Here is a 26,090-nt window from a genome sequence, read left to right as displayed (position 1 = left end):
TATCATCTCCCCACAGCTGTCTCTTTTCGAAACTAAAGTCCCAGAATCTGCAGCTTTTCCTCATAGGAAAGGGCTCCAGCCTATTGATCATGTTGGTTGCCCTCTTCTATACAGCCTTCCTTAGGAGCATTACCTGACGTCTGGCTTACTAGTGGTTGAATAGGATGGTTTCAGGAATGGTGAAATTGACGTTGGCTCTTTGACCGTCTTTGACAAAGAACTGAAACGGGACCTATAGCAAACCAGTCAGCCCATTAGATGGTTTCCTTTCTATCCTGCACACCTTGACCTACAATTGGCATTGATGGACTTTATGCACCTTATATCAAGAATTGTTTATAAAAGCAACATTGAATGTTGTTAAACGACTGTTCATCAATTGTACTGAATGCACTAGCACTTTATGAATAGGTCTGAAGGTGGGAAGATTGCATATACTGTTATGTTGATGGTAAATTGTGCACAGATGAAATAAGAGTAAGTTAATTATTTTGTAATTGCTGTATTAGTACTTTATTTTGTTAGAACATCATGATACTTTGATACGTTAAAAATTTTCTTTAGCAACATCCAGAACTGCAACAATTTGTTATTTCAGAATGGAAGAAACACCAAAATATTTACATACATAATTCAAAATAGGGTGATATTCAACCCAAATACTGGGATTCAAGTGAAAACTGGAATTAGGGATGTCTTTGTCACTTACCATCTGCATGAAAAATACACAGAATTTCTAATATAATTTTTTTAAATATATATATATATATATATATATATATATATATATATATATATATATATATATATATATATATATATATATATATATATATATATATATATATATATATATATATATATATATATATATATATATAAAAAATAAAAAAACTCCTGGACCTAGAAACATGAAATTTGGGGAGAACATTCCTTTCATGATATAAACACCCACTAAGAAGGGATTTTAAGAAATTCACCCCCTAAGGGGGTAAAAAGGGATAAAATGTGTTTTCCCAAAGGAATACAGGTTCCCTACGTGGTTGGCAGGTTGCTGTCTGCTTGCACCCTCGCCCACTGCTAGCTCAGCCACTCTTCCCTGATTGGGACAGCCTTTCAAGGTCATTTGCTTATGCCGCCTGATTGGTCCTCACTCCCCACATTCTAAACAGTATGCAGTTGCTATTGGGAGTCATTGAATGTGTTCTGAGGTAAAATGCACCTCCCAGTTTTCCGTAAAAGTTCACTAGGGTTGCCAACTCAAAAACAAAAACAAAAAAACCCCCCATGAACCAAGAAATGCTACATACCCGTAAGTATTATAACTGGATTTAAAGTAGTTAAATGCTATAGCGAAGCAAGATTATCAAGCTAGTTTCAAATAAGCCCCAAGCATCTCATTCTTTACAGCAACTCATCAGATTAGGGTATGTTTAAAAAAAGCAAGTCCTCCCTGAACATGCAGGTTAATCCTGCCTTGTCTTCTATTATCTTCAGCTGAAACTAAAATAACTTCAATGCGTACACAAAATACTGACCATTCTGTTTTCTGTACAATAGATTCCATGGATAGCATTTATACCTTTTCAGTTGGGACAAAAAACAGATGCCTCACATTCCATTTTTAAATTTTCTCTCTGCTGACAATGTATTAAAGCATTACACATGTGACAGCACTTCAGGAACAGCCCTTTAGGAACAATCTGTATAATAGGAGACAAAGCTTTCTGAGGAAAGATCATTCCACCAGTTACATGTTGCTCCTCCAAATTTCCCAAATCTGCAAAAATATATCAGAAGTGGTGGCTGAGCAAGCCCTAGGTAGTCAGCTCTTTATACAAATAGATTTCTGGTAGTTTTGAAAAGGATCAAAAGAGCCAAAACAGTCCCCAGTACCCACCATGACACACTTATTTTCTGAAGTACTGACTATGCTGGATAAAAAGGAGCCAGGGAAGGCCCTGTGATATTATCACCATTGAGAATTCCCCATGAGAATTCTCCATTGCCATTCCTGGCCTCACTAAAAAAAATTCACCATCTTGAAAAGCACTGAACATTATATACCAACCTTCCATGATTATGTCCATTAAGCCAGTGCTCAAGCATCCTGCAGATGCCACCATTACAATCTACTAGCCAGGCATTCCTAGAGGTTTCCAAAACAGTATCCCAAGGGTATTTAAGTTTTTATTGGAACATTCACCAAAAATGGAAATAGAAACAGGCTTTATGTGGAGCACTATAGAAGAACATCAAGGGTTTAACTGAGCAAAATAAATAAAAATTATATATCTCCCACTTATTACAAACCAAACTAAATGGGGGAGGGGGCACATCGGAAACAGGCCTTGGGGATCTGAATTATCTTACAGGAATGCAAGCCTAAGAGATCCAAAATGTACATGTGACTTTTGCAGAAGTGCTCACTGGTGTCTCTGGCTTTTTATCAAGGGGCTATGAGGAATGTTCCTTTATTACAAACTAAGAATATTCCATTATTTCCAGTGATATTTCCCTCTCCATCCCCACTCCCTGCCCTCTGTCCTCCTCATTTTCAAATACAGGTTCTATGTTTGATGCTGCCTTTGCCTCAAAATAGTCTGCAGTTGTTTACCCAGGGGTAGAGCTTCAAATATTATATTCTCACATTTTCAAATCAGCACAGACACCTGAGACAAGAAGTGTCCCCAAAGCTGCCTTCACGGGCTACATGCTGGTCACTCTTTCTTGTCAAGACTGATTTATTACCTCCTTGCTGTTCAATTTCACATTTTGTCCTCATCATATCCGTGCCTCATGATCATTCCAGGCTGACCCTTGTAGGGCAGGGAGGGAATATTGATAAAACAATTATCTGTTAGCCGTTCATTTGATTTTCCATTTCAATTACGGATTGCACGAGGCAAAAGGAAAAAGATTGCATCATTGATTTTCTTCCCTCTTACCTTACAACAGTAAAGAGTTGCTTTGATGGTTGTAAAATGAATACAAGTCAACCATGCCTTTAAAGGTCATACGGTTTCATTTTACTTTATTTTTTAAAGACCCCCAAAATACGCAACTGTAAAAGGCGAGAACTGGGTTGGCAGATGGAATAACCAGACACAACGCTTGAAAAAAGCCTTTGGAAAATTAACAGTTTAGAAATACAACTCGCCCAAATAATTTGATTTATTTTCATTCATAGAAAACTCTACTGAATAATTTCTAGTGTTTATGAGCAATTGTCTGAAAGTACTATCCCTGGGACTGAACAAGTCTAGGCCTGGTCAGTTCCTAGATGGGTGACTGCCACAGTGTCCCACACACACTGCTGCGTGCTTCCTGGAGAAAGGCCAGGGTACAAGTGAGGATGCAATCTATGCGGGGATGGGAGTGGAAGCCAAGGGATGCCCAGGCTAAGACCAAAAAAAAAGTCAGCATGTAATAAAATAGAGGGAAACAAACGACTGCAGAGAAAATTAGGAGCTGCTGCTTTTGCAGAGGTCAAGAGAAAAATGAGTAAGAGGGTTGTTAGCTCCCCCACCCGCCCACCATGGACACACGCTTGCATCGGGCTCTCTATTCAAGGGGATTCAAGCGCGATCCTCGTGATCGCTGGAGCTTCTCATGCTCCGCAGAACGAGCCGGGCCACCCCACAAGACCCTTTCTGGCTCACAGACACAGCAAAGGACGTCCAGTGACGTTACACAACTGCGGTTCCGAACTCCCGACCTCAAGCGATCCGCCGGCCTCAGCCTCCCGTGTTCAGGCTGGGATTACAGCTTGGGCTACGGCACGGAAGGGGTTGCTCGCAGGTGATTCGCCTACTCTCTGTGCCTCGTGGAAACTTCCAGTTCTCTCGTTTGGTAGTTCTGAGCAACCTCGTGGACAGACGCTATCCCAAACCGAGCGGGTCCCATCGAGGCAGTAGTGCGAACCCGGCATTGCCAACAGCCGCTGCAGCCCCGAACACCCGGCCTCAGGCGATCTGCCGGCCTCAGCCTCCGAGAGACAAGAACATCTGCTCCCTAGCCACCATTCTAGCAGGTTCTGTGTAGGACACTTTCAGAAACAGTGCCTGCTTGCAGGACCCTACTGAGATCACAAAGCAAGCAGCAACAGTTTAACAAGCAAAATAAAATGTCATAGGCAAGGCCTGCTGGTGCAGATGATCCCCTACTTGCAAGATGCTTCTCCTTCCATGCAGATAAGGAGACCTGAGCAGACCACAACTAGAAAAAGCAGTCTTGCTTGCTTTGAATTCCCTGCTCTGGTGTGTGGCAAGCAATGCATGCTGGGAATTTCCATTCAGCCTGTGCAATCTAGAGAGAACCGAAGAGAGGCCATTATCCCTCGCTAAACATAACTATGTTAAAATTTCACCTGAGAGGATGATAATGTGCTCTCGCCAGCCAGTGATCCAGGACGGTCACACACTCAACAGAAACGGTGCTCAACCTACTACACTTCATTACGGTTCAGCGCCTGGTACAGCTCTAGGGGGATTTTCACATGGCCGACCTTAAGAAAAGTTCAACCTTTGATCAAGGTTTAGTGCTTCTGTAGTAGCAGTGGTAACAGTAAAGGGTTTCCATTTTCTGTGCCATAAGGTGCTGGTGTTGATCTCCTTAAAGCCCCAGAGTTTTCTTCCAAGCCTGGATTATGCTCAGCAATTAAGGTAATGAACTAGCCGAGGTAACAAGGCATAATGATCTCTTTTGTCCTTTGAATTCTTATGAACTTCACTTGTTCATGAGAAAAAAAGCTTTGCATTCCCAACCAAACATGCTGCACACAGCTTAAAGCTGTGTGTGTGTTTAAATGATTACTTCCATTATGCTTTCATGGTTTGACGTTTTTAATTTTAAACACCTGTAATATTTAAGCGTACCAAAATACCCACACTCTGAGAATGCTAGCTTACACACTCGTAATATTTTGACACCTTGCAAGTTATTATTTTAATGCCTGAAAAGATAATGTGATGAATCCACTGAAAATACATCAAAATATGTGTATGTGGGTCTGTGTCTCACTTTTTAGTTCCAAAACAGTGGATTCCTTCAAAATAAATAGAAAAGCACATGAGAGAAAGAACGCATGCGCAGATAATTGAGACACAGCACAGAGTGAGAACAACAACGGTAAGGCCACTCGCCTATTTACTATAACCCACCAAGTGCTGCTTCTGCGCAGGCTCCATTCATTTCCAGAGGGGCGGTGCTGGGGAAACGCATGGCAGCACTCAGTGGGCTGTACAAATTGGCTATATGACCACAGCAAATGCAATGGAACTCTGACATCCAATCAAGTATTTGTAAATTAGCATGCATGTTTTAAAGGGGAATCTGCAGGTGCCAAAATATGAAGCTCTATTTCATTTTTTTTATTTGCTTACTTAGAAGCAACCAGACTGCTAGATATTTTAAATTTTACACTGCCTCCCCCCCCCCCCCCCCCAAATCTTTTGCATGCTATAAACCCTTTCCCTGTGCTTTGCAGAATCGGCTGCACTCTGATCTTTCATCTTAACACATTCCCAGCCCCAAATTTCACTTCAATCTCACCTCATCTCTCCATACTACATTAACCCCTGGCAATTGCCTTCCAAATGACCCCATTAAGCTGTAATTGCCTCAGCAGGCCTGCACTTTCGCTTGTAATTCTGTACCTCTCATCTCCCAGACGTTCTCTCAGCATCATTTCATGTTCTGGCTCCCTTCACCGAGCTCAGCTTATGACCTCGCTGCACCGTGGCCGAAATGACTACTAAAAGCATCACGGAGACGGAATTCCATTACTTATTTTTTTTAAAGTTCTCCGGTGCCCCTAATGTAATATTCTTTGGGGACTGTTGTCAAGGATACCAAGCACCAGCTATTAAGACCTTTTGTTTCCCCAAGGCATTTTGTCTTTTATTAATAAATAAATAAAGATAAAGGGAAGCTCATTTTCCCCCTTCTCTTCCCCTTCAGCCCTCACCCACTCCAAATTGTTTGAGAAAGATACTGACTGGAGTCAAACACAAGAAAGGAAAGGACAAGTATGCTCCATGCTATAGTTGGAGATTATATAGAAACAGCGCACACCAGATTTCACAAGGACATTTCTCTGCAATTAACTGCATGTTTTCTACTGCCATGTTTGTAATGAAGAGAGAAGCTAAGCTCTAAGGAGATACAGAAAGCAGACGGGGAAATTTAAATAAAGTGCTAGTGCTATTGTATTCTATCAAAGCAAGCTACGGGTTCATCAATGTCCAATGGAGACAAATTGGCACAAGAGAAACTGAAACTGCTACTTCTCCGATCATACTTGAGCTCAAAAGTGTTAAGAAAAGGTATTCCACTCTGGTCACTGTCCCAGAGACATTCAGAAGATACATATTACATCAGGAACTGACTGGTACCTGATCCAAGCAAGCAGCAACATTTTACGGCCTCAGCACTGATATACTGACAGCACCTCATCTGCCTACCCTACACCCAATAAAGTAGATCAGGCTTGTGAACAGACACTCGCCATTGACAAGTAAAAATTGCATCCAGACACCTAAGTAGGAAAGACTCATAAAAGTGAACTCTTTTTTTTCAGGCACACAAGACTAACATAAAAAATTCTGATGGCAAACAACCGCTGTGCGTTAGCAAGCTAAATAGAAAAGAGCTGCTCAAAGGTTTTGTTGGGTGAGGATTATTTTTTATTCTTGACTCCAATGTTGTAACTTTGTTTGTGCGTAAACACATGGGTGCTCAGGCACAAACAGATACAAAGAGAGGTTCGGGAAGAAGTACTGAGCGCAGCCTTTCCATTTGCTTATTTTCCAAATCCGCCCTGAGCCTGCTTGCGGGGAGGGCGGAATACAAATATGATAAAATAAATAAATTAAATAAATAAATAAAATAGCAATAAACCACATCTCAGTTTGGCATTTCCTCTGCAGACATCTGCCAGGTAGATACCCCTAGTTAATTTGTCAAAACATTAATATTCACCCTTTCTGCTCCTGGCCCTTAATATGTAGCCATTAATGGCTGAACAGATATTTGTTCATAGTTCTGATGGGTTCCCTTTCTCTTTGATTCAGTGCTCTTACCTGTTCAGGGAAAACCAAGGCATAGTTTGCTAGTGGCCGTGTAGTGTTCAGCATTGCCCAGGCCAGGTTCAAATTAAACCCACTGGGTGTCCTTGGCCAAGCCATATTCTCCGCCTAAGATCCCTCACAGGGGTATTGTGAGAATAAAATGGAGGAGGGAAGAGTGACATATATCACGCTGAACTTTTTGAAAGAAGACCAGGATAAAAATGTACTCAATCCTGCCAAGGTATTTGTACATTCCCAAAATGACAGTGGAGATACGTGGTCACCCTGAAGGAGGTTAAGTGGAGCGGAATGGCTAGTTGCCCAAATCTACTCAACAAATTTTAAGACTGGGCATGTATCTGGACTTGGATCTTTCTTCTCTACCTGCTACACCAAAATAGGGAGTAACATGGCTTTAAAATTATGAATATTCGCACCTTGTTTCTTCAGGGAGGGGGGATTGTTTCATTCAAGTTCACAGAAAGGAAACCCCTCATATCTAGAATATTAAATCACGATGAATTAAAAGGTTGGAATCCCTCCCTAGAGCAGCAATGAGCCATAGGGTGGTAAACTAAGAGAGTGTTGACATCAGCAATATGTGCAGAAAGTAGCATTTACAGTACATGGGCACAAAGCTGAAGGATTTTCACATATGAGCTAGAGCTTGTATGTAAGAGAGGGGAGAGAGAAAAAGAGAAGAGACTGACTGTTAAGAGAGGAATTCTTTTATGCATGTAATGCTTCTGAAAACTGATGCCATGTCAACGTGAATGTGTTTTACAGTAAAATTGAGTGTCATAGCCAAAGTGGATTCAATGTTTCTCTGCAGGCTAGTGCAGCTGCAGTAGGCTAGAATTGAGTGAAGATGTCAAACACACTGATGTTTGGCTTCAATAAGACAGCCCCAGCACTGGAGATCTAGCCTGGAGAGAACCTCTGAAAAGGCTCAATAGCTACCATGTCTAAATACTTAAAGACACAGTAATTGAAAGATTTCTCTTAGACAAGTCATAGATTCGTAGAGTTGGAAAAGGCCTTATGACCCCTTGCCCAATGCAGGAACAGTCTAAAGCAACCCTGACAAGTAGTCGTCCAGCAGCTCTTTGAAGACTACCAATGAGGGGAAACCCACCACATCCCTAGGCAGCTGATTCCACTGCTGAAGAGGTTTTTCCTAATGTCCAGCCAGTACCTTCCCTCCTGTAGTTTAAACCCATTCTTTCGAGTCCAGTCCTCTGTTGCCAACAAGAACAGCTCCCTCCCCTCCCCTGACAGCCTTTTAAATACCTGAACATTCCCAGGTCCCTCAGTCTTTCTTCGTAGAGCTTGGTCTACAAGCCCCTGATCATCCTGGTAGCTCGCCTCTGCACCCGTTCAAATTTGTCCACATCCTTTTTGAATTGAGGCCTCCAGAACTACACACAATACTCCAGGTGGGGGTCTGATCAACATAGTATATAGTGGAATAATGACATCCTGTGATTTGGATGTTACGCCTTTGTTAATAAACCCATTGTTAATACACCTCCCTCCAATCAGATGTGATGACATTGGCAACTACTCTTTGGACGCGGTGATCCAACCAGTTCCCTACCCATCTAACCATCCTAGAGTCCAGACCACCAGGTTACCCATCAGAACACCATGAGGAATCTTGTCAAAAGCTTTACTGAAATCCAGACAAACTACATCGACAGTATTTCCGCGATCCACTAAACCTGTCTCTCAATCATAGGAGAGGAGGTTGCTCCGGCAGGACCTGCTGGGACTAATCCGTGTTGACTTCCTCATATCACTATGTTGTCCGTCAGATGCTTGCAGACTGACACCTTTAATATCTGTTCCAGTATCTTTCCTGGGACAGAGGTCAGGCTAACTGGCCTGTAGTTCCCAGGACTGTCCTATTTCCCTTTCTTGAAGACTGGGACAGCATTTGTACTCCTCTAGTCTTCCTGCACATCACCTATCCTCTGACATGCCCGGAAGATGATCAACAAACGGTCTGGAAGCTCTTCTGAAAGTTCTTTAAGCACTCTCATCTGGCCCAGGGGATTTGTACGCATCCAGAGCAGCAAGGTACTTCTCCACAACTTCTCTGCTCATGTCAACTAGCAGCCCCAAAGCTATGCTTTGCCTACTACCTGCTTTGCCTACTAGGTGGGCCTGTTCTCTCCTTCAGGGAGAAAACTGAGGCAAAGTAGACATTAAGCCTTTCTACCTTCCTCTGTTAGAATCTCTCCATTTTCACCTAGCAATGAGGGTACTGCCCCCTTCACCTTCTGTTTGCCCCTCACATATCTGAAGAACATCTTTTTGTTATGGTGAGTCCCCTGGCCAGTCTCAGCACATTCTGACTTTGGCTCCTTTGATGGCTGCCCTACAGTGCCTAGCTGCCCCTGCATACATCTCTTTAGATGCATTTCCTTCCCTTCATTTCTTGAACATCCTCCTTTTCTTCCTTAGCGTACCAGAGTTCTCTGTTCATCTACACTGGCTTCTTAGATCCTTTACTACATTTCTGTGTTGCTGGAACAGTGATAACTTGAGCCTTCAAGAGCTCCTCTTTTAGGAGAGCCCACCCTTCACTCACTCCTTTCCCTTCAAGCATTCTTGTCCATGGAATAACTCTCATCATACCTCTAAGTTTATTAAAGTTTGCCATACTAAAATCTAACCTACACGTTTGGCTACAAACTCCCTTGGTACCCCACAGCAAAAGGAATTATAGGAGTGTGTGATCACTTCTCTCTAAGGTTCCCACCATCTTTACCCTGTCAACCAACTCTTTCTTGCTGGTTAACATCATGTCCGGTATGGCCGTGCCCCTCGTCACTTCCTCCACCATTTGAGACAGGAAGTTGGCGGCCAGTCAGGTCAGGAAGTTGCATGACCCTGAACACGTAACAGAGTTGGTCTCCCAGCACGCATCAGGGAAGTTGAAGTCTCCCATAACTACGTCATGTTTCTTGGATACCCTACTAAGCTGCTCGTGGAGGGCACAATCTACCTCATCAGTCAGGTGGTCTATAACAGACCCTAGTAATCAATGAAGAAGAAACGGGGTTGCACCAAGGCAAAATGAAGATGAAGAGACATTGGTGCAGAGGAAAAGAATCTTTAATAATTATACAACTCCTACGCATTTCACAAGCAGCTTCGTCAGGGAGAATCTTCTGGATTCTTTTTAATTCCATTCCCATATACATTCTGCTAAAATACAATTACAAAGATTCCTTTTCTCTGCACCAATTGTCTCTCCATCTTCCTATAACAAGACCCCAACCACAATACTGCTCATCCTTCCCTCCCTTATCTTCACCCACTTTCCACTGTGTTGTCACTCTCCTCCTCCAGTATTTCCAGACAATCAAGCCCTTTTCTCACATACAGCACCACTCCATATCCTCTACAACACTTCCTGCTGTTCTTGAATAACTCATACTCATCCATTACTGTAATCAAGTCACAGGAATCATCCCACCAAGTCTCTGTAACGTAAAGTCATATCTTTCCATCTGCTTTAGGAGATCAAGTTCCTCCTCCCTATTGTGCCCAAGCTTTGGGCATTGGTATACAGGCACCAGAAGCCTGTTCATTCGCCTGTATCACACTACTCAGTGTACCCCAAACCTTCAGAGTTTAGAAGGTGTTGGCTCCATCTTTGGAATGCTGCACGGGTGGTGGTGGGGGAGATGTCTAGAACATCTCTGTGCTGCAGACGTTAATGTGTTAAAAAAGAAAAAAGACTGAAGAGACTAGGGTTCAAATCCCAGCCACCACTAAGTTCACTGACTGACCTTAGACCAGTCACACAATTTACTCTAACTTACCTGACAAGGTTATTGAGAGGATAAAATAAATCCATCTTCTATTGAATCAGCCAACTGGTCTATTGAGACAAAATGCCTCCCCAGAGTGGGAAGAGCCATTTACGATACCCTGAGATCCTAAGATGAAGAGTAGGATAAACAAGCAATAGATTGTAGATGGTCTGCACCTTCCTGTGAGGTTCAGTATGTGCTAGGTCCAGTGTGTTTTATTTATGCATTTTATTAATGAGGGACTGTCTTTGATATTTATGTACCTTGTATATACAAGGTTTTAGCATGTATATGTACAGCCATATGATGCTTTTCTTCTAATCTGTGTATTAAACTTTATACTGTTTTTTTAAATGTATATTTGTAGTTATTTTCAATGATTTGATATATATTTATTTCTGTTATTCCAACCTCCTTGGTTACCTTTGGTTTGCAGGGTTGTTGTTTTTCACTCCCCTTTTTTGTTGTCTTTACCTTCTTCCTCTTTCTTAGAAAATTCAGGCATTGAATGTGTACAGGCAAGGTTTATTTTCCCAATGTCCCACAGGACTAACAGTGCAATTCCAAGTAACCCCTTATTTGATCTACAGGATCCATCCTTTCTGGAAGCCATTTGTCTCGCCTCACATTCAATTTCCTTTACAGAATAAAAGATTTTTGCGCAAGATGGCAGGTGAAAGAATAAAAAGTAGAGTTAAAGCAGCAAACAATTCCAGTGTCCTGGAAGTAAGTTGCAGAGGTGACATGTGCCGAGATGCTGCCAGTTAAACAGACCTTTGAATGAATAAGTGAGAGAGTCAAAGGAAATCTGCAACTTGGGAGAATTATCTGTTTATTTCAAAGACTTCCCCATCTGTGAAAATATTTCTGTGGGACACTTGAAGCGCCAGCTGTGGGGACGGGCTGCATTCACGCATCAGACATCTCCACTGTTCTGTGACTTTCCCATTTAACTAGGACAGCCACAGGATAGTTCCAGCCAATGCCCTGGGAATTGCGGAACAGCCCCACAGCTGCTCATCGCGTTCAAGGGGAGATGTTAGGAAATGACAGCTTGGCAGGCCACAAGGACCTTGGCCTCCTACCAGAAACGGACTTGGAAGCTCGCTAGAGGAATGGCCAGCCGTATTCAGGACTGCTGTCTACCTAGCAACTGGCTTGGTGCATCCTGGTCTTGCTTCTATGCCTGTACTGAGCTCTAGGAAGAGTTGAACAATTATGAGAAATAACTAAAACATTGCAAAGTAACTAGCAAGCTTTTGAGTTCACTAGAACTCTCCTTTAGGTGTGATATTGAGCAAAATCTTTAAAGGAGGAGAGGTAAGAAGAGAAAAACCATGGCCTGTTATGACTGAAAACTCCTATTTCTATATTCTAACACTTTTAAAGTAAAGCAGAGGGGCAAAACAGGCATAATTCTATTCAGGCTGTGCTGATGTAAAACGAGGCTCCACCCAAGGCTACTAGAACAAAGACAATGGAGGCTCTCCCTCTGGGAGAAAAAAACCCCCAAGTCAGCAATAATTCAGATCTCCGATATACATTGAAATGCACGTATACACTGTAAGGCAGAGATCCAGTTTTTAAAAATAACAGGATAGCATTTGGATTAGCAACTACAGCAGTCAACTGTGGGTGGTGCTTCAGTTGCACTGCTCAACTTAACACTGGTAAGCAGAACATCAGCCACACAGCAAAACTGGAACCAGTTGCTAATGACCATCTTCCCGTGCATTTAACTACCTGTGGAGCTTTCCAACTCTTACCTTTGCTGAGCATTCCTTCTAATAAAGGGAGAGACCCCACATAAAGCCCTACTTAGGGAAGATGCATCCAAGGATCTTTAGCCAGGTCCTCAAATGTATCACTTTCTGGTTTTCACCAAGCTAATAATCTTACTGTCTTAGCCACGCTACAGTGTTGGTCGCTGCTTACTTCTCCTAGATGCTTTCCTCAACTGAATGTGGTATCTTTCCTTACCAATCACTGCCTGGGCTTATTTTGGGTATTATGTTGAGAGAGTCACAGTTACCATATTGGACACAACAACCAGGATGCAGAACTGTCAACATGAAATCAGGACTAGAGTAAAAAGTAAGGTCAGACAACTGAACCTGGATGAATCAGAAAAGACTGGAGATCCAAAAATATGGAGTCTCTCTACACGAGATGCCTCGGCGCATGTTCATCAAATGTAGGGAGAACAATGTTAGTGGGGAAGCATAGTTTAAAAAGACAGAGCTGGCAGAGATTGCTCCTTAGACAGTTTGTTAATTTCATCTTCGCCTCCCCTAAGGCCTATCAATGTCACCCCTCCAGTCTAAAACTGTGTGGGATCACAACCAGAGGGCAGCAAGAAATGGAAATGGGTTAGAGCTGCCTTCCAGAGCTGGGCTTTGACCTGGAGAGGTTATTACGGGCTGAAGTTTCCCTGTCTTTTTAATCTACCCTTTTCGGTTAACATTGCATTTCCCAACACATGTTCTTCATGTGTCAGATATCTTGTATAGAGAGACGCATGGCTTCCTTCGCAAAGGGGATCCCTGTTCTGTACCTTCCCTTTTTAAGTGCAGCTTGGCAAAATAGGAAGAAAATGAACTGCTCTAGGTTTGTAACTGCAGAACTGACATAACTCTGAGGAGTGCTACTACTTACTTCACCTAGTAAGTGAAACCTAGCCCTGGTATAAACAGCTGCTCCAAGATGCCTAGTGATAAAGGCAAGTTTCATACAGCAATTACAACAGTGTGGGGGCGGGAGGAGGGGTTACAGGAGGAAATTAAAGCCAAAGTAGTCCACCCTGAAGTCCCTCTGCACAAGTGCTAGTCAAAAGAAGAATTCCTTTCAAAAGCAACCCCCCTAGTATTATGAACAAAACTTACTGCATGTTGTGTGGTTGAAGTTTACTTCATTCCAGCATGACAAGTTCCTTACTCACCTGTGTAAACACTCCCACCTCCATGCACACACACTCACTTTGACAGTGCTTATTATTAATAGGTGTAAGCAATGCTAATTGGAGCATGCTGACAAACTCATGATTTTCTTTTACTGCAGGCTTTGTAATATTACCCAATTAGACCAATTCCCATGATTCAAACTGCATCAAACCTCAACTGCAAATCTGCAGATGTTACAGCCTGGCTGTTAATCTTAAAGTTGCTCTTCCAACCTAGTTTTTTAAAAACACGCACAGTCGCACAAAAGGAGAATAATTACGTGGCTTCTGTTGACCACTTGCTTCTGCCAATGCGCCCCCCCCCCCGCACCAATCTTCCAGTTAAGTCTCACTCTTCACACAACGCTTGCATTGAAGCAATATACATTGATGTGCCAGACTGCATGACAAATTAATGTACTCCACTTCCTTCAAAGGCTGACATGTATAAAGGTATACACATGCATTAACCAGGGGCTGTCTGAACCAATGGGCAACTGCCCCGGGCCCCATGATGGGGGAGAAGAAAAAAAAAGCAGGCTCCTGCTGCAGCCACTTGTACCTGTCCCATCCAGGGCTCAGGCTGCCTGCTCTCAGCAACAGCTGTTCTTTTATGCCAGGTAATTCTGTTGAGTTTTGCTTGGCTTGTTTTAATTTTTTCTTCATCTGTTTGGCTTTTTGGCATTGTAGGATTTCATAATTCTTTGTTTACTCACAACAAGCAAGCATAAGAGCAGCCCAGAAGGATCAGGGATCAGGCCAAATGTCCACCCAGCCATCTGAGCCAAAGGCCATCATTATTACTTGTGGCAGTGGGTTCCACTAGTTAATTACACATTGTGACAGGTACTCTCTTTTGTCTGTCCTGATATATTGCCCATCAGTTTCACTGGGTATCCCGAAATTCTAATATTATGGGATAGGGAAAAAAATTCTCTTTATACAACTTATCCATACCATACATACTATCATGCTTCATATTAGTGGTCTTTTTTCCTAAACAAAAATGCACAAACTTCATAAAAGGCGTCATAAAAGGTCACAGGCCAGCGGCTCAACCAGCTCTGCATCCTATGCACCCAACGTGGACAGCCCGATGCCTCACACAGATTCAGAATCAGATCATCGAGGCATCAACATGACGCAAAAGCCCAATGAAGGATGAATAAAAACTCCTGAAATAACCCTACAGAAAACACAGTTCCCTTATAAAGAGCGTATAATCTAAATTTCAAAAAGGGGAAGGCCAATCTGTTACAACCATAATTAACCAGTCTTATCTATTTGACCAAGGCACAGACAAATCACAACAAGTTGAGCTTTTGTTCTGATCTGTCTTGGCTACCTTGGAGGGAGAGAGTGACTGTTGTGAATTAGCCTACCTCCCTATGACACACTCTGAGAACTCACATTACAGTGCAGTAATAAGACCAACAATTAGACTCCTTAGTGTCAAATGCACATATTTACTCATCTACAAATTACTAAAAAGACAATGTTGATGCAACAGATCCCCCCCCCCAGGATGCTGTACAAACCAATCAGACTCTCTCAAATGTGGCATGCCCTCTCCATTCCTGGGACACTGAAAAGCTCAAAACCCTTGGAGGAAGGGCTCGAGAGCGTACCATCAAAAATTGTCATTTCAAACCCACCAGTGAGTTACGCCTAAGACACCGCAGCATTCAATTCCTCTGGGCGTCTGGCACGCCCCTTTGGAGGACGTGCATTTAGCAATAAAGCTTTCAGGCCAAGAGAATCATGGCACAGGTGAAAGGTATAGGTTATACAATGGTAGGGATGGATGAGCTACAGAAAAACTACGCCCCCAAGAAGGGTTCAGGTATTAGGAATGGGGGTGGAGGAAGAAGTGACCAGGGAAGGACTCTGGCTTATTGGCAGAGCACTGGCTTTGCTGCAGAACATCCCAGGTTCAAAGAACCCTATTTTGGGAAAGGCACTTCTCTGCATGACATCTTGCTGCAATTTGTGAATGTACTACTGAGCTAGATGGACAAATGATTTCACTAGTTTATGTTTAAGAAGTTACACTTTACTATATATTTTGTGAACCACCTTGAAGATCTATGGTGGAAAAGTAGGAAATAAAAATAAAGTTAACAAAATTCACAACCCCAGATCATAAGAGTAGAGCTTACAAGATAAAGCACCAAAGCCAAAACTGAATATTTAAAATTCAGAGGAGATGACAGAACGCGGTGAGTAGCCATAGCAAGAAAAGCAGGCATTGTGACTATTTTTTAAAAAAGAAAGAGGTACAGATGGATTGAATAGTATTCCCCCTTATAGGTAAAATGATACAAAGCAGAAGCTGACGATAAATTTTTCCTTTCAGTTTTAATCAGGCTTCCTGTTGTACAAGCGCAGCAGACAGTGACGCGAGACGCTGCCTCCCAACTTCGGTTCACCTTTGCAGTTCCACAAGGGACGCCATGTCAAGATTGTTCAGCTTTTTTGATGAGTGCTGCGTGGGTAACTAATGTGTAAATGCAGGTACGTATAGAAAGCAGTTTTGACAGTGATATATTGCAACTGGTTCCAGATGTCGGCAAGGGATGCTCGGCCAGGCACCTGGGGCTTGGCTGCCGAGGCGCCGCACCAGCACCAAAGCAGTCTTCAACTCAATCACAAGGTTTTAACTCCCCAATTATAATCTTATTAACAAGAACCACTGCTCCAGCTTCTGCTCACTCCTCTGCCAGGACAACTGTAAGATACATTACTGTCACTGAATTTCTTGATTTAAATTGTAAATTAAAGAGGAGACAGAAGTTTTAGACTGAATCTGTGCTTCAACTGCAAAAAAAGAAATTTGACTTCTCACTGCTGAAAGGATCAGGTTCAGATTTGGGGGAAAGGGTCCCCCTCTGGACTTCTAAAAAGAGAGACATTCACTGCATGTTGCAGATGGAGTCTAAATGCTGTTAACAGAGTCACACAGACTAGTTAAAAGTGTTTTGCAAAGGGTTTCTTTGATTATTTATAAAATAATACACTGCATTTCAATTTCTATTGTCAAAAGTTCTTTACCGACTTACACGTTTGACAAGCACTTGGAAACAGTTCACAAGGGAGATGCTCTGAGCATATCCTTCCATCTTACCCACTAGATATCATACTGAGACCCCTACTCCAGTTCCTGAACTATTGAACATCATACCATACGCTTTGCCCATAACCAGAAGTACTAGCAACTGACTTGTAAATAAGGGGAAGAGACGTCAGAGACTTCCACCCAAGACTACACTATAGCAGCTTACAGAAGATTTCCCATTTGTCCACTGGTAGACTGAGACCTATCTTCGATGGACCACTGAGTTTCTTTTGATTGCTGGGATTTTTGCTGGACTGTGCAAATCTTGGCAAGATGCACTTTTATGCATGCATGGTAAGGAAGGACCTCTTTACAAGGATTATTATTTGTCAAAGATTTAAAAATCCTGAAAATGCACTCTTGCTTTTTAAAGTTCACCAGTTGATGGGGGTGGGGGGCAGGAAAAGCAATGCAAACCCTAATTCAGCCCATCCTTGCTGATAAATGCAACAGTGCACTGACAGATTACAGTCTATAGTCAAAAGTAACCTATATTCAAATTTTTTACTTATTGTATCTGAATGCACAAAAACATGCGTACAACAGAACCAGATAATTATACAAGAATCTCGAGGAAAGGCAACAAAGAAAAAATTAGTAATAAAATATCTAATTTATAACACACATTTGAACTTCAAGGAACAAAAAAACAATCAGATGCATTTGAGACTATAAGGTTTTATGTCTGGGTACCTTTAATTTTTAAACCTCTAACTGACTAGGGTACAGGGTACTTAATAGACTGCCTACTTCAATATCAACCTGCCTGTGATTTGAGATGATTTTCACAGGCCCTAGTTTCTACTTTCTCACACCAAAGGACAAGGGAGTATCTACCAGTGACAAGATCTTTTCTGTGGTGGTACCCTGCTTCTGAAATTCTTTCCCAGAAGCCTCCAAATGGCACCTAGTTTTAGGTGCCAAGTTATAACAGTAATCTCGTTGGCATTTAAAACTAATGGTTTTAACTTCCCTTACAACTGTCTCCCCCTGCCCAATTGTTTTCTGATTTCTAATTGCTTTACTATTCTAGCATGTGTTAAGAGACATAGCAATTTTACCATTTTAATTCTTTATACTACTTTTAGCTGTTCCTTACAACTTGCAGTCTTTTTAGCAGAAAGCAAGATAGATCTCAAATAAAACAAGGAGCCTCCTGTTACATAACTAATCAGCTAGATTTGGGAGTTTAAGGAAGCTGTTAAAGGATTTTTTTAGACCTCTTTCCAAAAATCTTTTTGTGAGCATCCATCCAAGCTAAAAGCACATAAATACTAAGGTAGCCTTGCTTTAGTGTCACAATTCTTCCTCCTGAGATATCCTGTAGGTCAGCTAGGTCTCTGGTAGGCAAGCAGAGTCACTGAACAAGTATAAACATCCTCTTGTTTTGTTTATGATTAAGATTTAACCCTGGATGAGCAGCTTCTCAGAAGTACAACAAAAATATGGCTCCAGCTTTTCAGATGTTTGTATAATTCATTTGTCACTCAAGCCTGTTGGATGCCATACATTTTCGGAAATGAATCATTCTTTGTCATTCTGAAAGGGTGTTTGTATTAACCTTTTTGATCTTTTATTCTGTAAACAATTAGTATTAAGGTATATAAGATTCTCTGATGTAACTGGTCTTCACACATATGAGCTAGAAGAGAGGCTTGTATGGGTTTTATTTGCAAACAATAAAATCCATGTCTCTTTATAGATCACTGTTTTGGTGCCTTAATTCTGTGTGAGGTTATTAGCTGAGGGGGGGGGGGTTGAATTGGCAAGCAGAGTACTCTAAAATAAATCCCCTTTCAGAAGCATAAGTTCATGTCCCACCTCTGTCATAGGAGTCTTTCGCACTTGGCCTTTACAGCGCATTCATTACCGTTTCGCATCCCATGTTTTTCTGCCTTTTACATTTCTGAGCTAGTCATGTGATGCAGTTCTGGGCTAAGTTACATTTTCCCCGGAATATCTGACTACAGCCATACCACGACTTTTTTTTTGCCTCAGATGCTGACTTGCACTTGGGCCCGTGAAAGTAAGTGTAAAATGTTTGCCTCTCCCCCCCTTTTCCTTTCCTATTGCAAGTTGATTGGCCAAAGCAGATTTAACCACACCCACCCTCATCAGCTCCCTTAACCCTTCTTTCGCCATTGGCAGCAACTGTTGCACCAAGCAGCAGCTCAGCTGTGCCTATCGCTCGCCTCCTCTGTCCCCTTCCCTTCTCATCTCCCCATCTGATTTTTTTTCCTGCTTCTGAAGGGCAGTATCGTTGAGGTGTCAAGCACTTTAAAACAGAATTTTGGGTATTTAACAGTTGTGGAGATGGAAGCTTTCCCCAACACAAACTTAAGAAGATTTTCTTTAAAGCGTTCAGTTGGGACCCGGCTAAATGGAGTAGTTCCCCCCCACACACCCGTTTCCGTCCTGCAGCCTTCTCTGCGTGGAACCAGCTTTCTTTTATTGCTCTTCTCTGGTTGCAGAGAACAGTAAAAAAGGCAGTGGGGGGGAGAAGGAAGAACATTCTGTGAAGAGTAGGCAGTGGGGGGTGAAAGGTTTGGTGTTAATCTCAGTGCAACTGCTCTTGTGCTGTCTTCTAAGTAAAAAGACTCAAAATTTCAACAGTTAGGGTTCGAACTGGCAGCACAGAGAGAGTGGAGATTCTTAGTCTTACCATGCATGCTCAAACTAAAAAAAAAAAGTGGTATGTATTCAGTAGCCCACAAAGCTCGCAGTAAAACAAGTGAATATAAAATGCAGCAAAGAACGTGAGGCCGAATCAGGAGCAGAGAGTGTAAAAGGGGGCAGTTCCAAGCCAGTACGAAGGCTATAGGGCTGACTGCTCAGATCATTCACTTTTAAACGTGAGTGCGAAAGGGCTCATAGTCTCATAGAGTAGCCCTGGACAAGGCTCTTTCGGCCTTAGTTTCCCCCATGTATAAAATCAGAGCAAGTATCGTATCTTACAAAGATGAGAAAGCAGTGAAAGGTAGATAGTAGTAAAGCAATCTAAAAGTGCTATAAAAATAGTAGCTGTGCTTTAAAATGCAAGGATGTACAAGTTGTGCTTTTTAAAACCCTCTTCTACTCCCAATCATGCATTTGCTCAGAATACTTTGCCTCACAAGAACTGTAAAGGAACCCACTCTCTTTAATCTAGTTTGGTGCAAAAGCCACATATCCATAAGCATCCATCCCTCAATGCACTAAGAGGTGCTCACACTGGGGACTAAGCTCCTGAGCCACATCTCCCACTCAAAGAGCAATGTTACAGGAAAAAACCAAAACCTAGTACTAGAGCAATAAGAGCCTAATTAGCTTGATAGCAGTCATACTCGCAGCACCATTAATGCTAATGAGCTGCGGGGAAGACAGGGCCAAAAGGAAACCCTGCATAGGAAAGACAGCATTTAACCCAGAAACCTAATAAAGTTGCACCTCTTACACAGGGAGTGTCTGCAGCTCAGCTCCAACATCAGCCTTTGGTCCAAAGGGATTTCTTTCCCCTCAAACAACCTGCCTATCTCCCTCCTCTGCTGATATAAAACTCCCGACTCCAATCAAAGCACCTCTCAAGGGATCGCCCTGCAGCTACTCCATGCAGTTTTGATATCAGGCGCTATCTCATTGATCAAGATAGCTGCAGAAAGCAAGGCCACTGCTTAGCCTAGAACAAAGAGGGAGACCTATGTCGCTGGGTTTCCTCTATCACATCGGGAGGGGCTAAGAGACTTTTAGTGGAAAAGCAAGGAAGGATGAAGTCTGTGACTCTGAAATATGAAACTATTCTCCACTACGTATCCAGCTTCTTTACCTTTACTACTGCATTCAAAGCCCTAGCCAATACGTAGCTCTTTTTAAGACATACTGCCCTTGTGCAAGTGACCTAAGCAATACAAGAGACAGGTCTCTATCCCCAAGGAGCTTACAATGGAAATTTCTACAATTGTAAGACAAAAGGAAAAATGGAAGAGATGGATGGGAGATACAAGGGGACAAGGGATAAATAGGAGCAAATCTAGATACACTTACTTAGATGTTAATAGGACCCAGACACTGCATGCTTTGTAAAGAGTAAAAAGATCTGGATACCACTGTCAATCAACCTTCCTCAACAGCTAATCAATGCAGAAGCCTGATACAAGGACATTTAATACTTTCTTTTTTAAAAAAAACACATGCACACCAGAAGCAGAAGAAAGGCTGAAAATAATAACTGTGCTTATATACTGTTCTTCTAGTCAGATTAGTGCTCCACTAAGAGCTGTGAACAAAGTCAGTGTTGTTATTATCCCCACAACATAACTGGAGAGCTGAGGCTGAGAGGAGTGGCTTACTCATGGCCACCTACTGAGCTCATGGCAGTAGTGGGATTTGAACCAGCAGAGTGCTGATTTGCAGCTCAGTCACTTAACCACTATGATATAGAAAAGGACGTTAAAGAGAGGGGGTACCATATAGGCAACCTGTGAGGGAGTTCCAGTATTATGAATGAACTGCTTAAGCAAATCATAACCAGTCATCCAATGATACAAGTTTTGGAGACACAATTAACATTTCACATTAAGGACGCAATTACTATTTCAGCTCCCCCCACCCACTCCCAAGGCACAAGTCATATTTATTTCTAAACTTTCGTTCAAAATTATCTACTTCTAAAAGTTTATTGCTAGCACAGAGCTCTCTAAGGAATGTACCAGACAGCACATGAGTGAATATCTAAAAAAGGTAACAAAGGTACCTTAGAGACCAACAAGATTTTCAGGGTATAAATTTTCAAGAGTCAAAGGTCCCTTCTTCGGATACAAGAACTTGGTAGAAAGCTTATACCCTGAAAATCTTGTTGGTCTCTAATGTGCCGCTGGACTCAAATCCTGCTGTTCTACTGCAGATCAACATGGCTACCCACCTAAAGCAATGTACCAAAGGTTTAGACAGGATTTTTTTTCTTGGAAAAGAGGTGGCAGAACGCTCAAGAGGGAAAAGAGGAAGAAACACACGGGATTCTTTGAAATCATATTATTTTCAAGCACTATTGCTGAGTATTTTCAAGAGGTGCCGGAACTCCGTTCCCCCGCGTTCCCCCTGAAAAAAGCCCTGGGTTTAGCTATCTTTATTGGTTGAATGTGATGTGAGCTTCCACTTGGCACTCATAAACCATCTTAGAAAGACTGCATGTGGGGAGAACAGAGTCTGCTATTTTGTGTGCTTGGAAGTAGACCAGGTAAGGGAGTTTTCCCACTGTCTGGTGGTTTGAAGTAGTAACTCCATGGCTCAGAGAATGAACTTATGTACTACCAGAGACGATTCTTCAAGCAGGGGACAGAACAGGGGCATGCAGCGCTGCACGACTAGTAGGCACGCTTCAGCACTGACAGGACTGAAATAAATACAAGGAGCCTGTTATTACCTGGTTAACATAGTAATACCTGTTGAACTTTGGGCTCCAGCTCTGAATCCCAGAATCCTAGGCAAAACACCACACATTCCTACTCTGGATTCAATATACCTTTCCACAGCCCAAAGTTAGACCCAAGACACGCATACAATGACACTCCTTCCCCAAGACACCAGATTCTGGGGAAGAGAGACTTAAGGTACATGTTACATGGAGATCTGAGATCAGATCACCCAAAGTATAGTTTTTAATCTTAAAAACTGCTACAGGAAAGCCCATTTTTTATCTGGGCTAATATTTATCTGGTTGAGGAGAGAAAATCATCCTTTCTTCTTGTGTCATTTTCCCAACAAAACCATGCCTGTATTTTTTTCTTCTACCAGGCCAAAAACAGCAGGGTAAGGGGGTCAATTTCTATTGGGAAAGTGACACAACAGAGAAAGGATCAACTCTTCTACCCCTAGCCCTTCTCCCACTACCCCCCACATACCTGCTTTTTAAGACTAATAGATACACTAGGAAAATCCAATCACAGACATCCCATGTAGTGTGTAATTTAACCTTGAGATGAGCACATATGAGCTCCCTGTTTCTCCATCACAGAACTATTTCGTGCCAGTGATGGTGGCAGCTATGCATTCAACAGAATACTGTTTGTCAGCAGGAGGGTGCCACCACTTGTCCAGTTTCCAGCCTCAGGTCCACGTGGAAGATCAAAGCAAGGGCTGGCCTTGCTATGAAACACCTGTAACAGTGAAAATCAGATCTAGATTCATCCAGACGACAGTTCCTTGGGATGTACACCAAGATATGACCAGTTGCTATGGTAGAAGTTTCTCTCTGTGTTTGAACGAACTATATGAACTCTAGTATAAGATTTAACTTGACTTGAAAAATCCTGAAATTCTACACTTATATTAGTAATCATAATATGTAATGACAATTCTTCAGAAAAATAAACTTGACCAACTGCCTGAAGCAGTCCACTTGCCAGGGTGGCACAGAGGTTAAATCACTGGACTAGGACCCAGGAGACCCAGGCTCAAATCTCCTCTCTGCTATGGAATCTTGCTGGGTGACTTTGGGTCAGTCACATGCACACTGTCTAACCTACCTCACAGGGTTATTGTGAAGATAAAATGGAGGACTGGAGAAGTTGTGAGCCACTTTGGGTCCCTATTGGGAAGAAAGGCAGGGTACAAATGAAGGAAATGAAAGAACAGTGTTGCACTTACCTGTAACTGTTGTTCATCTAGGTCTTCCGTGCAGGCACACATGGGACTGTGCACACGCAGGCCTGCCGAATTCGGAGATTTTCTAGCTTAAAATCACTAGGAGATGCTCCAGCCCCTCAGTGCGCATGCGCCACCGTCTTTCCCGCCGAAAATGGCACCTTAAGAAGGTGGAGCGCCCCCACAACCCTCAGTCCTCTTTCACCACCGTGCTCACAGGTAAGTTAAGGCAGCAGTGGGGAAGGAGGGAGGGTATGTGTGCCTGCACGGAAGGCCTAGATGAACAACAGTTACAGGTAAGTGCAACATTGTTTTTCATCGTCAGTCTTCCTGTGCAGTCCCACATGGGAGATTATCGAGCTTAATTACCTGTGTGGCGGAAGAAATATGGACGGGAGGACCGCCATGCCTACCGATGACTCTCTTCTGTCCAGAGCGTAGTATTTCACAAAGGTGTCCGCGAAAGCCCAAGTTGCAGCCTTGCAGATATCAGGAAGTGGGACACCCTTCAGCAGTGCAGCAGACGAAGCTTGCGACCTAGTGGAGTGAGCGTGGATCTCCAGAGGACAAGGTAGGTTAGCTGCCCTGTAACAAAGTAAGATTGCCTTCACAATCCACCTAGCTAATGTCTGAGGGCTGGCCCCTTTACCCTTCTTTGGACCCGAAAAGCAAACAAAAAGCTGAGAATCTACCCTAAAGGGTTTAGTCCTGTCTAGGTAAAACAATAAAGCCCTCCTCACATCTAGCGAGTGAAGCGCTTTCTCTGCCCCCGTGGAGTGACCCTTTAAAAATACAGGTAAAACTGTATTGGGCTAAATGAAATCTAGATACCACTTTAGGTAGGAAACTTATCTTATGTCTGAGAACTACTTTTTCCGGATGGACCTTCAGATAAGGAGGATCCGCACAGAGGGTGGCCAGTTCCCCCACTCTTCTGGCAGATGTGATAGCTACCAAAAACGCTACCTTCATAGAAAGATAGCAGAGGTGGCAGGTCACCAAGAGTTCAAAGGGCTTCGTCATCAATTTGGCCAAAACTAAGGGTAAAGACCGTTGGGGCACAATTGCCACTACTGGGGGAAACAAATTATTTAGTCCTTTCAGAAACAATTGCAAAGCCGGATGAGAGAAGACCTTTCTCTTGACGATGTGAGGGTGAAAGGCTGAGATAGAGGCTAAGTAAACCTTAACCGACAAATTAGAGAGGCCCATAAGGGGACGTCTCACCACGATGACTCTGAGAGTAATGTCTGGGGTAGGCATAGCTCTCAACCTTCCGTCTAGGAAGTTCACCCTCTTCGAAGGATGAACAGGTCACCTAGGATTTCAGTGAGGGGGATCTGGAACCCCCAGGGGTCGGAGGCTTGTCCAGCACAACCACCTCTTCCTCAATCCACTCTCTAGAGGACCGCGATGCACTCTGTTCCAAAGGACGACTGTCTACCTCCCTGCGTCTCTTTGCTGGAGGTGCTGATTCGGAGCCAGCCTCAGCACCAGCTGGTTCAGGCAGCGGTGTTTTCTCCTTCGGCTTACACGTCTTCTTTTTCTTAAGATCCGACACGGCAGAGGACTCATGCCCTGGTGCCGAAGAGCAGTCTCCCGGCTCCAAAGATTTCTCAGGTCAGATCCAAGGTGGTGAAGCCAGCTGACTCTGAGGAGACAAGGGAGACCCCAAAGGTAAGCCAGCCGCAGCCACAGAGACTGAGGGGGTACAGCTTCATGGGGTCTTGGAACCAGACGGTATCGGATCCAAAGGCTTTCACCCAGCATCAGCTCTCAGCTCCGACGACAGTTCCGAAGGAGCCTTTGACACCATATGTGTCAGGGAAGAGCAAGAGCGCGGGGTCTTGGATCCGCTGGGCCTGGATTCCGTCTGATCAGGCGTGCCAGTTGAAGCGGGCACCTTCATTTTAGTCAGCGGGTCAGTCACCACCATGGCCTTCTTCCACAGCCAAGCATGCAGTCTATCTGTCCTCTTGGCTCTTGCCTTGGGCGTAAACACGTGGCAGTCCTTACAAGTTTGGATGTTGTGAGTCTCACCCAGACAAAAAAGGCAGATAGAATGGCCATCAGACCTTGTCTTCTTCCCTTTATAGGATGCACACTGCTTGAATAAGGCCTTCTCCGACATGACGAGGGCTAAAGCCAAACTCAATCAAGTACTTATCTGGTAAGTCGAATGCTACACCGGTGGCAAAAGAGGAACTGAGGGTTATGGGGGCACTCCGCCTTCTTAAGGTGCCATTTTCGGCATGAAAGACGGAGGCGCATGTGCACTGAAGGGCTGGAGCGCCCCCTAGTGATTTTAAGCTAGAAAATCTCCGAATTCAACAGGCCTGCACATGCGCAGTCCCATGTGGAACTGCACAGGAAGACCAACGATGAACAAAAAAAAAAAAGTAGCACATTCCAGAAGATGCATACTATCCCTTCCCAATGAACACAATACCCTAGAATATGGTGTAGAGAAAGATTTTGACTTCTCCCTTCAGTTTTGAAACTGCTGCTGGTCTTTAAAAGATGTT

At 43.1% G+C, this 26,090-nt stretch overlaps 1 protein-coding gene across 3 annotated transcripts in view; it reads right to left on the bottom strand.

The window, feature by feature from the left end:
- Positions 1–26,090, bottom strand: part of PBX3 (PBX homeobox 3) — a 238,658-nt gene that overhangs the window by 145,487 nt on the left and 67,081 nt on the right. The window lies entirely within an intron of this gene.

Source organism: Eublepharis macularius, chromosome 14 (genome assembly GCF_028583425.1).
Source record: "Eublepharis macularius isolate TG4126 chromosome 14, MPM_Emac_v1.0, whole genome shotgun sequence".
NCBI classification, from domain to species: domain Eukaryota; kingdom Metazoa; phylum Chordata; class Lepidosauria; order Squamata; family Eublepharidae; genus Eublepharis; species Eublepharis macularius.
This window is presented reverse-complemented; position numbering and strand designations above follow the sequence as displayed.